The sequence below is a fragment of the Sardina pilchardus genome, chromosome 20 (assembly GCF_963854185.1).
Source record: "Sardina pilchardus chromosome 20, fSarPil1.1, whole genome shotgun sequence".
In the NCBI taxonomy this organism is placed as follows: domain Eukaryota; kingdom Metazoa; phylum Chordata; class Actinopteri; order Clupeiformes; family Clupeidae; genus Sardina; species Sardina pilchardus.
In genome coordinates, this window is record NC_085013.1 from 533808 (window position 1) to 545814 (window position 12007).

A 12007-nucleotide genomic window follows, 5' to 3' on the forward strand; every position below is an offset into this window, starting at 1 on the left:
CAAACATACAGGCTGGGCACCACGGAATAAGTATACATAGGACCTTTTGCACTTTTTATTTCCAATTAAAGCTAACAACCACTGTTAGTGATTTTAAACACATTTTAAACACATAAATGGTATTTATCTGGTGGTGAGACTTAATCAGTGTTTTTGTTTGTTAGCTCAAGGGAACATCTGCTGCACCTCACCATATGTGATGATGTCATACGGAAGCCACTCTCTCCATTCACTAGAGTGGAAGAGAGAGAGAGAGAGAGAGAGAGAGAGAGAGAGAGAGATGAGCACGTGCACTCAGACTACAGGCCCATGGCGTGCTATTCAATTCACCACACTACCTTGAGATAAACAATAGCTGGTGTTTTAATGAGCAAAACACATTAGATCATCCATCCATGAATAAGAGCACAGGGGATTTCCCCTAGAAAGCTCCATCCAGTCAATAGGGGAATTATGGGATGTATAGAATTATGGAGATTTCACTGATCTAAGCTGCTAACCTTTCACATTTATTTTCACTTTAGGGGATAATTTGGTCAATGCACAAATCCAAAGAAGCAATACTTTCCAAACTACTGATGAGCATTACACAGGATACTGGACTTGATAAGAATTAACTGGGAGCTGGCTGGCACAATAACATTTCCATTTATGCATGCATTCTTTATGCCCTAAATTGCATTATCAGAAAGCCATTCTGAAATGCATTTGCCTCCTTCCTTTGATTATCAATATCATACCAATAGAGAACTGTGGGGTTTGAGCTTGTTTCATGGGCTTTTAGCCTTTCGTTCTACAGTCCCACAAACGAGGCTCTTGTGTTGTTTGTTGGTATGCTATCTGGCTCTGTGACTGGCAGCACTTTTGTTTTCCGCGTGTTAGGGAATCTGACTTCACTCTCGGTCCACAGGGGGTGGGGGGTTCACATAACCTTGGCTGCAGGTCACCCAATGCCAATGACCCCTCCTCCACTTGACAGAAGAAACGGTTCAGGATGGGATCTGCAGCGCCTCTCCATCTGACCCAGTCTGTGGTCATAATGACCACTCTCTCTCTCTCACACACACACACACACACACACACACACACACACACACACACAGTCCAAGTACTCAGTGTGAGGTCAGTGTTGATGCAGACAGCATAATGCTCAGTATTCAAAGGGCCTTGGGGTTCTCTGCCCTCTGTTCTCCTTGGCAAAAGTGTAAAATATTCATGAGATATACATTAAGGGGGCCTGCATAGCCCTGGTATATGATGTTCTCAACCTCGGTTTGGATTTCACCACAGTCTGGTTCAGAAACAGGGGGATGGGGGGATTGATTTTTCTATCATTTTGCCTCTTCTGCTGTGCAGAGATAAATAATTCACGCTCATACCTTGCGACACCTCACGCATATTCATTACTGTAACTCAACTCATGTTTTCTTTGGCGTCCCCGTTTTGATTGGCGTGACCGTGATTGTATGACCATTATTTGAAACAGATGGGGATAAATAATGAAGCGGTGCCCAAGATCATCCAGGGAGATAATAGGGCATTATGTTGCCATGACGCCATGACCGCTACCTATCGCTCAAAGTCTGGGGCATGTTGTTGACAGCCTCAAGATGAGTGTGTGTGTCCGCGTGTGCCTACATGTATATGTGTGTATTTGCAGGTCTGTATGTGTATGAGTATGTGTGAGTGTTTGGGTGTCTATGTTCATAATGTGTGTGAAGAGGGCGAGGGGTGAAACTGGAGACAGACATGTCTGAGGTCACCCACTGATTACCTGTCCCACCATGGGTCAGATGACTTTCATATGTTTTGGCCATCCACATTCCCTTCTATCCTCTACTCAAACATTTTAAAACCCATATCAATAATAATATCAGTGGCAATCTCAGAAGTTAACAACTTGCAATACAATCAATTAATATGAGCCTGATTTTGTCTTTCTAAGTTGTTTTTAGTTAAAACACATTCTTTTCCTTTCCAAGTGCTTTGCCATCACATTACTGGGCCTACAGTTATTTTGCTAATCATTACACATTACATGCACACAACAAACCGGACAACAAACAGCCAAGAAGAAAGAAATCTTTATCAGTCTGAAGTGAAGATGGCTATTTCAAGGCTCTCTCTGTCCCTCGTGACGCCTTGGAGCCTCGCGCTCTTACCACACAGGAAACGCCCTCTCGCAGTCTGTTCCGCAGCAGTGCTGCTAAGAGGCCGACACATCCATGACATCACCTCCGAGTGTTGCATCAGCCACATCTACAGACTCCGTGGCACCTCCTGCCGTGGATGGTCTGATGGTTCCCAGGCCATACGCTGTCCAGGAGCACTGAAAGCAAAAGTTACATTTCGCCCGTCATGTGAGTGTGAGTAACATCGCCAGCCAGTCAGAGGATCTGGATGTGAATAGAATACAATATCAATAATATAATATAATATAATAATATAATAGATCTTAATGGACAACATGGTATATATGAGCTGGATCCTGCTAACCATCCACTGAATAAATGAAACTTTCTGAACTTGCATGAAGTGCACTAAAAGCACCAAAGCAGCATCATCACTCCTGCTCTTTGTCAACACATGTCAAAACACAAAACTACAAGCATCACATGGATGATGGCACCAACTTTGGGAACTAACATCAAGATCAAAAGGTCAAAGTCGCCAACACATAATATTACTAATCCAACTGTTTGTCATTAACTGTCAAAGCACAACACTTTTTGCACAAGAATCAAGTGGACGTCACCAACTTTCTAAACTTCAAGTGCACTAAAATTACATATCATTGTTACCATGCAGCTGTTAGTCACTTTATAAAATGTCAAATCACGGAAAAAAAACCCACAAAAGGCAGCTGTGTCAGGGAGACCTGTTGATTCACAGCTCTCAGTGGCAGCAAGGCGATATCAAAGTGTTTTGGGCTTAATAGCCCCTGCATCTTTCAGGAGCGGCTATAAGGTTACAGTTGGCTGCAGGCCTGGAGCTACCCTGGTGGCTAGTGGATAATTATACTGGCCGCTGTAAGTACAAATTGCTCCGGAGGAACCGCTCAAAGGGCTTGCTGGTGCATGTCAGCCATCACGGAGGTGCCTGGCACCTGGAGAGTGCTGAGGCAGCCAGGCCAAGTGCCCCATGCACCACGCCATGACTTGCCAGAGAGGACGCTTGGGATACCAGGCGGGGACGGCTTCCTCCACATATCACCCATGCCAATGGCACAAACAAAAATGTAACGAATGTAAAAATGTCAGTCCAGTCTTTTGCCGTTTTAAAAAAGAACCTAGTCTACCCTGTTCACCATATCTGCATTCTTATGCTGGGAAACATGTGCATGAATATCTTCAAGAAAACGTGGCTTCTTTTGTTTGCATAACAGACATGACTTGCTAACGTCTGTCGTGCCATTCGCTCAGCTTCTCTAACACGACACGCACACCAATGGCGCACACACACACACACACACGTTTTGTCACCGCACTGGTGTGTGTGTTGTGTGTAGGGAGCCGGCCGGGCAAGGTGTCCCTTGTGCCGTGCCACAACTCGCCTCTCCTGGTGTGTGCGGTTTGTGTGTGTGCAGCTGGTTGTGTGTAGCGTCTCTGGTTCTGTCTTGAGTCTCAGACAGGGAAGGCCCAACAGGGCTGGGTCACAGAGGGACAAGCCCTGCTCCGTTTCTCCAGCGTTTACACCTGTATCAGGTTCACATGCATATACTGTTCTACAAGTCCTTTCTCTCTCTCTTTCTTTGGCTCTCTCTCCCTGTGTGTGTGTGTGTGTGTGTGTTACTCAATGTTTTCATCCTGTCTGAACTAATCCTGACATTTTGTTTCTAACTGAAACCTGACATGAATCAGATATTTTTCTGTTACCTTTTATGCTTGAGTGGCACCTTGCTTACAATTAGATAACCTGTTTAAACCTTGACGCAAAATGATGATTAAAATTGCACAGAAGAGCTGAGACAGCAAGTCTGCTCGTCGCATAGGGTGAGTCACTTATTATTGAGCTCCAAGATGGATGTGTGTTTTTGTACCTGCATGTCTCCAGACAGGTGTTTGAATGTGTGAGATTTCTCGCTTTTCATCATCTGTCTCTGGGCCGGGTGTACAAAGGAAGTGCTAACATCTTTTTATATGTGCAGAAAGCGAACACATGTGCTTTGCCATATTGCATGGTATTTACAAAACTGTCACTTCATTCCGTAAACGGCACAGTTAAATAGTAGAGTTAATAGAGTAACAGAGTTAACCAACTGTGACATTAAAAAGAATCAAAGTTTTGCGATCATACTGTATGACACTGAGAAGTCAACGAGCAATGACATATAGACTAGGTCTAGTAGTTCTACTAATCCACTTAAAACATTTTTTAAAAAAGAAAACGTATAATTTAACTATTTACTGCATGTAGGCCTATACTAGGGCTATGACTTAATACCCTACGTAGCAAATTGGGAAGTGTAGGCTATGTCGTGAAAGTGAAACTCCGATAGGCAAGCAAAAGTTAACGTTTTGACATTGAAAAATGAAGAAAACTGATGCTCTGAATACTGATTCAGCTGTCTGTAAAAGTTTCTCTAATTGACTCATTAAACCTAATAAATCGCTATTAGCACTGAAGTCCCATTGCCATCGTCATCCCTGTGACTGCCCTACCACCGCCTGCTGTGGTTCCCTGCCCGGATCCCTGGCCCACGCATCCTAGCGACCCATTACCTTCCGAAATTACTAATGGATTACTAATGGACAATTTATTCCCTACACTGGACTATTTGAACTTTCTGATACTACAAATGACTTTACTCTACTGTAACTGACCCTAGGCAGATGGGTTGGGCCCTTGAGTCGTGGATCTGTTTTTTTCCTGTATGTATCTCCAATTCTACCCTGTTACTCATGGGCTCTCTTTTGAAAGTTTAACACTCTGTAAAGCGCCATGAGACATGTGTAATGTTTTGGCACTCTATAAGCAAAATTAAATTGAAATTGAAAATCCCCCGTGTTTGCGCGATACTCCCACCTTCACCTGGCCCTCCTATGAATGCATATGCATGATATGGAAAAGCGCAAATAGCCATTCTCAGCTCCTGCGACAGGCAGTCCTCGCTTTTTCCTCTGTATGACCTGTTTGTACATACCTTGCCATGTTTTTACGTGCACATTGCGAATCAAATACGCCTAAAATGGGCGCAAAAATGTTAGGACATCTGGCCTGTGTCTTTTTATAGACTCTGCACTGTGTCAGGTGTCACGTAAGGGCCTGTCTGCTTCCTACATTGTAGCCAGATAATTGAGGATGGTTAAATATGAATGATGGCAGATAAATGTTTAGTAGCGGAGCAGAGGCTGAAACTGGAGCCCTTGGGTCCTGGCAGAATAATTAGCAGTCGATGAGAGAGCCCATCAGTGGGGCCCTGTGCCCTGAATGAATAGGCTTCTATCTGGGCCCCTTCATGTAGGCCTAATTCAAGCCATCATACAGGTAATTAAGCTTTAAATAAACACCAGCTTATCTGTTTACAGGAGCCTAGGCCGACTGGATCACATATAAATGTGGCAGGAGAGATAACATTATGTATTACTGAAAGCTGGAAAAGTTTGAAGAATGAGGTTCATGTATGTTTGGGTGCCTGAAATGTCTTAAGCCCTAAGTTCTGGCCCGCAAGCTGTGCACTCACTGACACCTATTTGAAGTAATTAAACCTCATTAACCCTTCTCATGAGTTATACCTGCTCAGAAACACAGGTTTGAATTAAGAACATTCACTGACCACCCTGTTCACATCTGCTCAACAATACTGAATGTGTTTGAGGCTTTTTGTACCATTCACTGGGAAATGTGAGTATGCATGATTTTTGCTGGGAAACGTGTACATGAATATCTTCAAGGGGGAGTGAGAAGACTGGCCTTCATTGTTTGGATGACACACACACACAGAAGGTTCAAACACTGTTTGTGTCAGATCTCGTCTGGTCAAAGCAGATCAGAGCTACACCACATTCCACCATGGAAACCACCAAGCCTTGGGTCTGTAAACTCTTGATTGCTATCAACCACTTCAATGTGCCACTGGTTCATGGATCATGGCTTATGTCCACAACTAAAGCAGTGGGAAAACGAAAGGGATCATGGTAACTTCTAACCCCTTCTTTGACAAATGAAATGCCCCAACGGTACTGCTTTGAAACACATCATGCCCACATCAATAATACAAACAATAGCGGATCCTACATGACTCTGGATTTTCTTGAATATCAACTAAATTGAAAGATACTGTAAAAACATTGAAAAGGTCAGGCTGTGATGAAGGATTAATTGTGTTCAGTGTGTGGCGTCTTAAGAGCTGATATAAGCTCAGGTTGGTTATCTTTTCATCTGCACTCCTCTCTGTTTGCCTTTTCCATGCATACATCCAGTCTCACAGAGCATTGCAGGTCACTGATCTTCAAAGAGGATTAATGGGATCTATTTAAGGAACTCTACAAACATCCCAGGGGGAGAAATCGAAGGAGGGAGAAAAAAATCCAGGACTGTCACATCATAGGGTGAAGGACCCACAGAGGGAGATCAAAACACACATAATTCCCACAAAAGCACAAAATCCCCCTTTAACTGCGCTGGCTGAAAGTGACAGGAGTCACTCGAGCGTAGCACAGTCGGTCGGGAGGGGAAGAGTAACACAAGAACAGATGGACACAGGCAGATTTTCACTCGTAATACTGTACAACAGGGGTCTCTGACCCCCGCAGGGCCCTTTGTTGGAGACCTCCACCACTCCTGCACTCCTAGATTGTGCCCGATCCAAAGGACAGGAGCCGGGGGCAGCCATGTGGAAGGCAGGCCTTCTGGTCGTTGTGTGTGTGTGTGTGTGTGTGTGTGTGTACGAGCTCTACCATCATCACTGTGCTGACAAAGAATAACATCAGGCCCTAAAGCCTCATACTTATGATCTAATGCCTGAATAGAATGAAAACCCACATGCTTAAAGAAGTTAGCTGTGAAAACAACAGGCATCTACAGTAAATGAATAGTCAGAACAAGAACTAGGACAGGTCTCCAGGTGCAGGTGACGTTAGGATAACACAACGGCAGCAACAACAACAAAAACCTTGAGAGGGAGTGGTGGAGGCACACGTAGGCCCGAAGGGGCGAACAAACACAACCGTTTGTTTACCAGACGGAGAGAAAAAGAAATCGTCTGTGTCTGAGGCCTCTCGGTTACCTGAGGGAGATCGGGTGTCATTGCTTCATATCCACGGCATCTTTGCGTGGCCCCGGGGTGGCTGACTGAGTTGGAGTCTGCTCTCTTCGAGCCTGTGTCTGTGTGTCTGTCTGTCTGCCTCTGGAAAGAGGCGAGGGTCAGAGCCTCTCCCACCCACCGACTGCTCAATAATTCACACTGTCTTCACCTGAGAGCAGTGGCAAGGGGCTGCAGACAGAGGATCTCTCTCAGCGTCTGTGATCAGCAGCATCTCTGGGCTGGACCAGACGTATAAGGATAGGATCATATATGCGTATGGAAAGACATACACATGCTTTATTCATCGCAACATGCCCTCGATTGTGTATGATTATGGTCCTTTCTACACCACTCACACACACAAACTAGTGAAGATTTCTGTGATAGCAAAAGTTATTTATAGAGCAAGTAGAGCATCGTATTATTCTATATGGGTGATAGAATTTCATCAAGAACACCACAATGCTGCTGCGTGCACTGTCAGTATTCCAGAGGCTTGACCTTGCAATCAGGTTTCACATCTTAATGTACTCACACAATTGCCCTCATTTATCAACCGAGCGTAGAAACCAGCGTACCGTATTTTCCGGACTATAAGGCGCACTTAAAAGCCTTCCATTTTCTCAAAAATGGCTGACTTATCGGTTTTGTTTCGCTTAATGCGCCTTATAGTCCGGTGCGCTTTATATATGAAAAAAGTTTGTAAATAGACTATTCATTGACAGTGCGCCTTATAATCCAGTGCGCCCTCTACTGTAGTGCGGAAAATACGGTACATCTGAGCGCAGAAATCATCTTACGACAGGGCTCACGTGTGATTCATCAAACTTTCGTATCACTTCAATTCCAACGTAAGAATAAACGTGCGTTGATAAATGTGGCCGAAACAAGCGTAATTTAAATATCACGCCCCTATATATGCTCGTTTTAATGGCCTCGCCCCTAGAATTTACGACATAAAGGTGCATTAGTGATCATTAGTGATCATTAATGCTCTCGAGAGATCATTAGTGATCTCGAGTCACAGTGACGTCCAGCTGAACCTTGTTAATTTTGACAGCTAGAAGCTGTCATCAAGGAAGGCGGGAAACTAGAGCGATTTAAGCGCAACAGACTTTATTTTCGCAGAGAGAACGCATCATACTATAAAAACATTCATTACAAAACCATACAACACTGAAATTTGCCCTTTGAAAATAATTTAAAATATATAATTCATGAATGTTGCGTTTGCCAAAGAGAAAGTAATCATCTATATGGCTATCCTAAGCCATCAAATGTGTCAATACAATATGCTACATTACAGCAAATAGGCTGCACATGGAAAGGTTTTATGTCCAAGATAGTCCATAAATTCAACTCTTAAACTTTCTAATCCATCGCTGATTTACTGCTGCACGGTGCTATGCCGCCTGAAAAATTTGCGTACGCGAGTTCAGAGACGTGAGATTTGAGCGTATAGCATCGATCACGTTCACATTGATAAATGCCATACTTTGCATGGAAACAAGCGTACGCCTGTTTTTGGTCGTACGCACGTTTCATAAATGAGGGCCATTGAGAGCAGATGGATCCAGCCCTTGCGCTCATCTTGCTTTTGTTTGGAGTTGCATTAAAGTTAAAAGAAGAACTTGGGCTCTGCCTCTGACTGCTCCTACAGACATATATAAACAAAATGCACAACAAATTATTTGTATTCTTATGTATAGAGTACTGGGAAGAAAGCATGGATTTCACTAATTTTACTACATTCCTATGAGCGAGGAAGGTGTTAAGTCCCAGAGACTCTGCAGAGGCTGTGCAAAAATATTTCGATGACAGTGCTGGAAAGAGATATGAATATGAATGAGTGAATGACAGGAGCTGATGCAGAAGACGGCACACCAAACACGCTGCAAATGGACAGGAAAGCTTCACCGAGCCAATGAGGCTGGGGTGAAGGCGGGATAAGGTGGTCAGGAGACTGTTACCAGGTCAGTGTGTCTACTGTGCTACACTGCCATTGGGTCAGTGTGCCTCTCACGCTCCGCCTGACTGGCTAGCTGGGCAAAACGCGGTTGCTATGGAGCTCGTCCAATTGGAACAGAGCGGAATCCCCCTTCCTGGTTTCCAGGCAGGATTCACCACGTGCAGGGGATGTTTTGGTGTGAAGGGTGTGTGTGTATGTCTGTGTGTGAGAACGTATGTGTGTGGGTGGGTGGGTGGATGGGAGGAGTATAAGGAGAGAGGGTGAGGTCAGGGGGGGCAGTGGGTTTCAGGGCTACTATGGGAAGTGGAGCATGTGATTGTGCAGCCATGTGTGTGTGTGTGTGTGTGTGTGTGTGTGTGTGTGTGTGTGTGTGTGTGTGTGTGTGTGTGTGTGTGTGTGTGTGTGCATGTGTGTGTATGTGTGTGTGTATGCATGTGTGTGTGTCACTTTCAGCTTCTTGACTGCGCTTTCTGATGCAACCGAACGAGATGTCAGGCCCTCTCTTGACTTCTCTCTTTAGACCCCAGGAAACCACTTGTTTGTGTTTACAATCCATCTGACAAGCAGGGAAGGCCAATGGGGAATCTGTTGCCATTGAGGAGAGGGGGGTAGGGGGAAAGGGAGGATGGTACTAAGTCTCGCACTCCTCTCTACAGTGATTCATCTCCTCAGTTACCATGGAAACAGAGTAACTCCAGATCTGTGCTTTAAATGGCGCTTATGTCTTTTCGTATAAATCTTTCATACTTGCCTCTGATACCACACCTCTTATACAAGCAGACAAGCTGGTGACAAGACCCTTCCTGGATGTAGGCTACTCTGTGAGTTGCATATATGGTCTTTAAACAGCAGAATGAACATGATTTACATGACTAAATGGCAGACAAATATTTTATGCATACATGAACGTTATGCATGCTTTAAGCACAAGTGCACTGAATTAGAAATAAGGTTATGGGACAAGCATTTGCTTTACTTCGTCTGCAATCTTAACAACACAATATATTTAAAAGAAAAGTAACAAAAGAATCACACCAGAGGTATGGTGTAAACTCAGTCCTCTGTCTGGATGACATGAAATGGCCAAGGAAAATATGTTGCAGACAACAAACAAGTCAAAAGAAGCCCATGAATGACAAATCATCATCATGCGAAAAGCCACTGTCCAAAAAGGGTTCAGCAAATAAGCATCTAATGGCAGTTAACAACAACTAAGCCATGGAAGAATTTCCTCACTGCACATTCTCCCGTTTGTGCCTGTGTCACCAATCCAAGGCACGTGTGGAGATTTATCTGTGGCCGACTTGTGAACCTGATCACAGCCGAATGAATTGGCCCAGACCCAAACAAACTCGCGGTGAACTCAGAGCGTGGTTAGTCAGGGTGAGGTTCACTTCAGGGGAGGTGACAGCAGCAGGGGGAATGGGGGAGGGGGAGCGAGGGACCCATCTTTGGATATGTCAACAAAAGGTGTTAGATTTCAGGGGGATTGTAGCATAGATAACTGGTGGGATTGTGGGAGAAGAACAAATTTTCATTTGGCTTTTTTTCTTAGTAATGGAAGCTCTAGTTATGGAAATGCACTTGTACAGCTTTTACAACTGTAAGCTTTTGCCATCTTTATACAGATACTTTTAATAGAACTGCAGTTGCACCATTAGCTAAGCAACTTTTAAAAATAATCTGAGCTGTCAATTTACTATTGATTCAACTAAAGGGGAAGGAATAAGTAAATAACATAACATACCAAGGTTTGTTACTTTGTTGTCGCACCTCTGCAGGTTTAGGGTAAATGGGAATGGACTGACCCATTCAACGAGGACGATTACTATGCGTGGGTCCAGTCCTGGGTCATGTATTGAAAGTCTGATGTTTTTGTTATGACTGATATTAAAAGAGCCAACACTGGCCCTGCCCCACAGCTTTTGTTTTGCACTGTGCTCAGTCATGCAAGCGGTAATCTTCTTTCCAATAGACCACAGTGGATGTGAAAGCAGACTCTTCCCACCTTTCACATCAGGAGTATGCATGTGTGTGTTGTGTGTTTCTGTGTGTATATGCGCACGTGATTGAGGCTATGTGTTAGAGTCATAATGGGGGAAGGTAGGCTGATGAGTGACAGATTGAGTGTTGGGAGCTGTGCAGTCCTAGTGGGGGTAGGGGAGTGGTGTGGGTGGGTGTTGAGGGAGGGGGGGGGGGGGGGGGGGGGTGAGAGAGGGGTTTTGAATTGTCTTCTATGTAAGAGAATGCAGGGTCATTCTCTACCCCCAGCTGCCCGAGTGTTTATTGATCAGTGATACCCCAGGGGGTGGGAGAGAGGGCAGATCATAACAACCAGCACCTGCCCCAGACTCCCAGCACCACTCTCAAGCCAACACCGGATTCCAAAGGGGAATAAATAGAGTCTATCAAACAGTGGTGGAATGGGCGCGGCCCTGTTTGTGGGAATGTTACATTCATGTGCTGGGTCCGCTATGCTGAAAGGTAATTAGAAACCGTTACAGCTGTGTTGGGTAGGGCATGCAGTGCACAGTACAAGTGGATTGTTTGCTGTTCTTGGTGAAGAGCACCTATCCATCAAACAATGGAAATGGGGGGAGGGTCAGGGTAGCATCAGGTTTCAATTTCAGATTAGCTGAATAAGATTAAATAAGCATCTAGCTATACCTGCTGCTAACAATGATCCATAGTGGATGTACGTTTTGCACCAAATAGGCTATCTGTCATCTTCAGTTAAATACCAACAATGCACACAATGAGCCTTTAGAAAATGAGCTTTTTCGTTCACCAAT

The 12007-nt window shown here is 44.4% G+C and overlaps 1 long non-coding RNA gene across 1 annotated transcript in view; it reads right to left on the reverse strand.

Annotated features, from left to right (window-relative positions):
* Positions 1 to 12007, reverse strand: part of LOC134067082 (uncharacterized) — a 14804-nt gene continuing 2797 nt past the window's right edge. The window contains exons 2-3 of the long non-coding RNA XR_009936477.1: positions 2163 to 2329; positions 1 to 232 (exon numbers count right to left, since the gene is read on the reverse strand). This is a non-coding gene — a long non-coding RNA (uncharacterized LOC134067082). The remainder of the gene's footprint in view (positions 233 to 2162; positions 2330 to 12007) is intronic.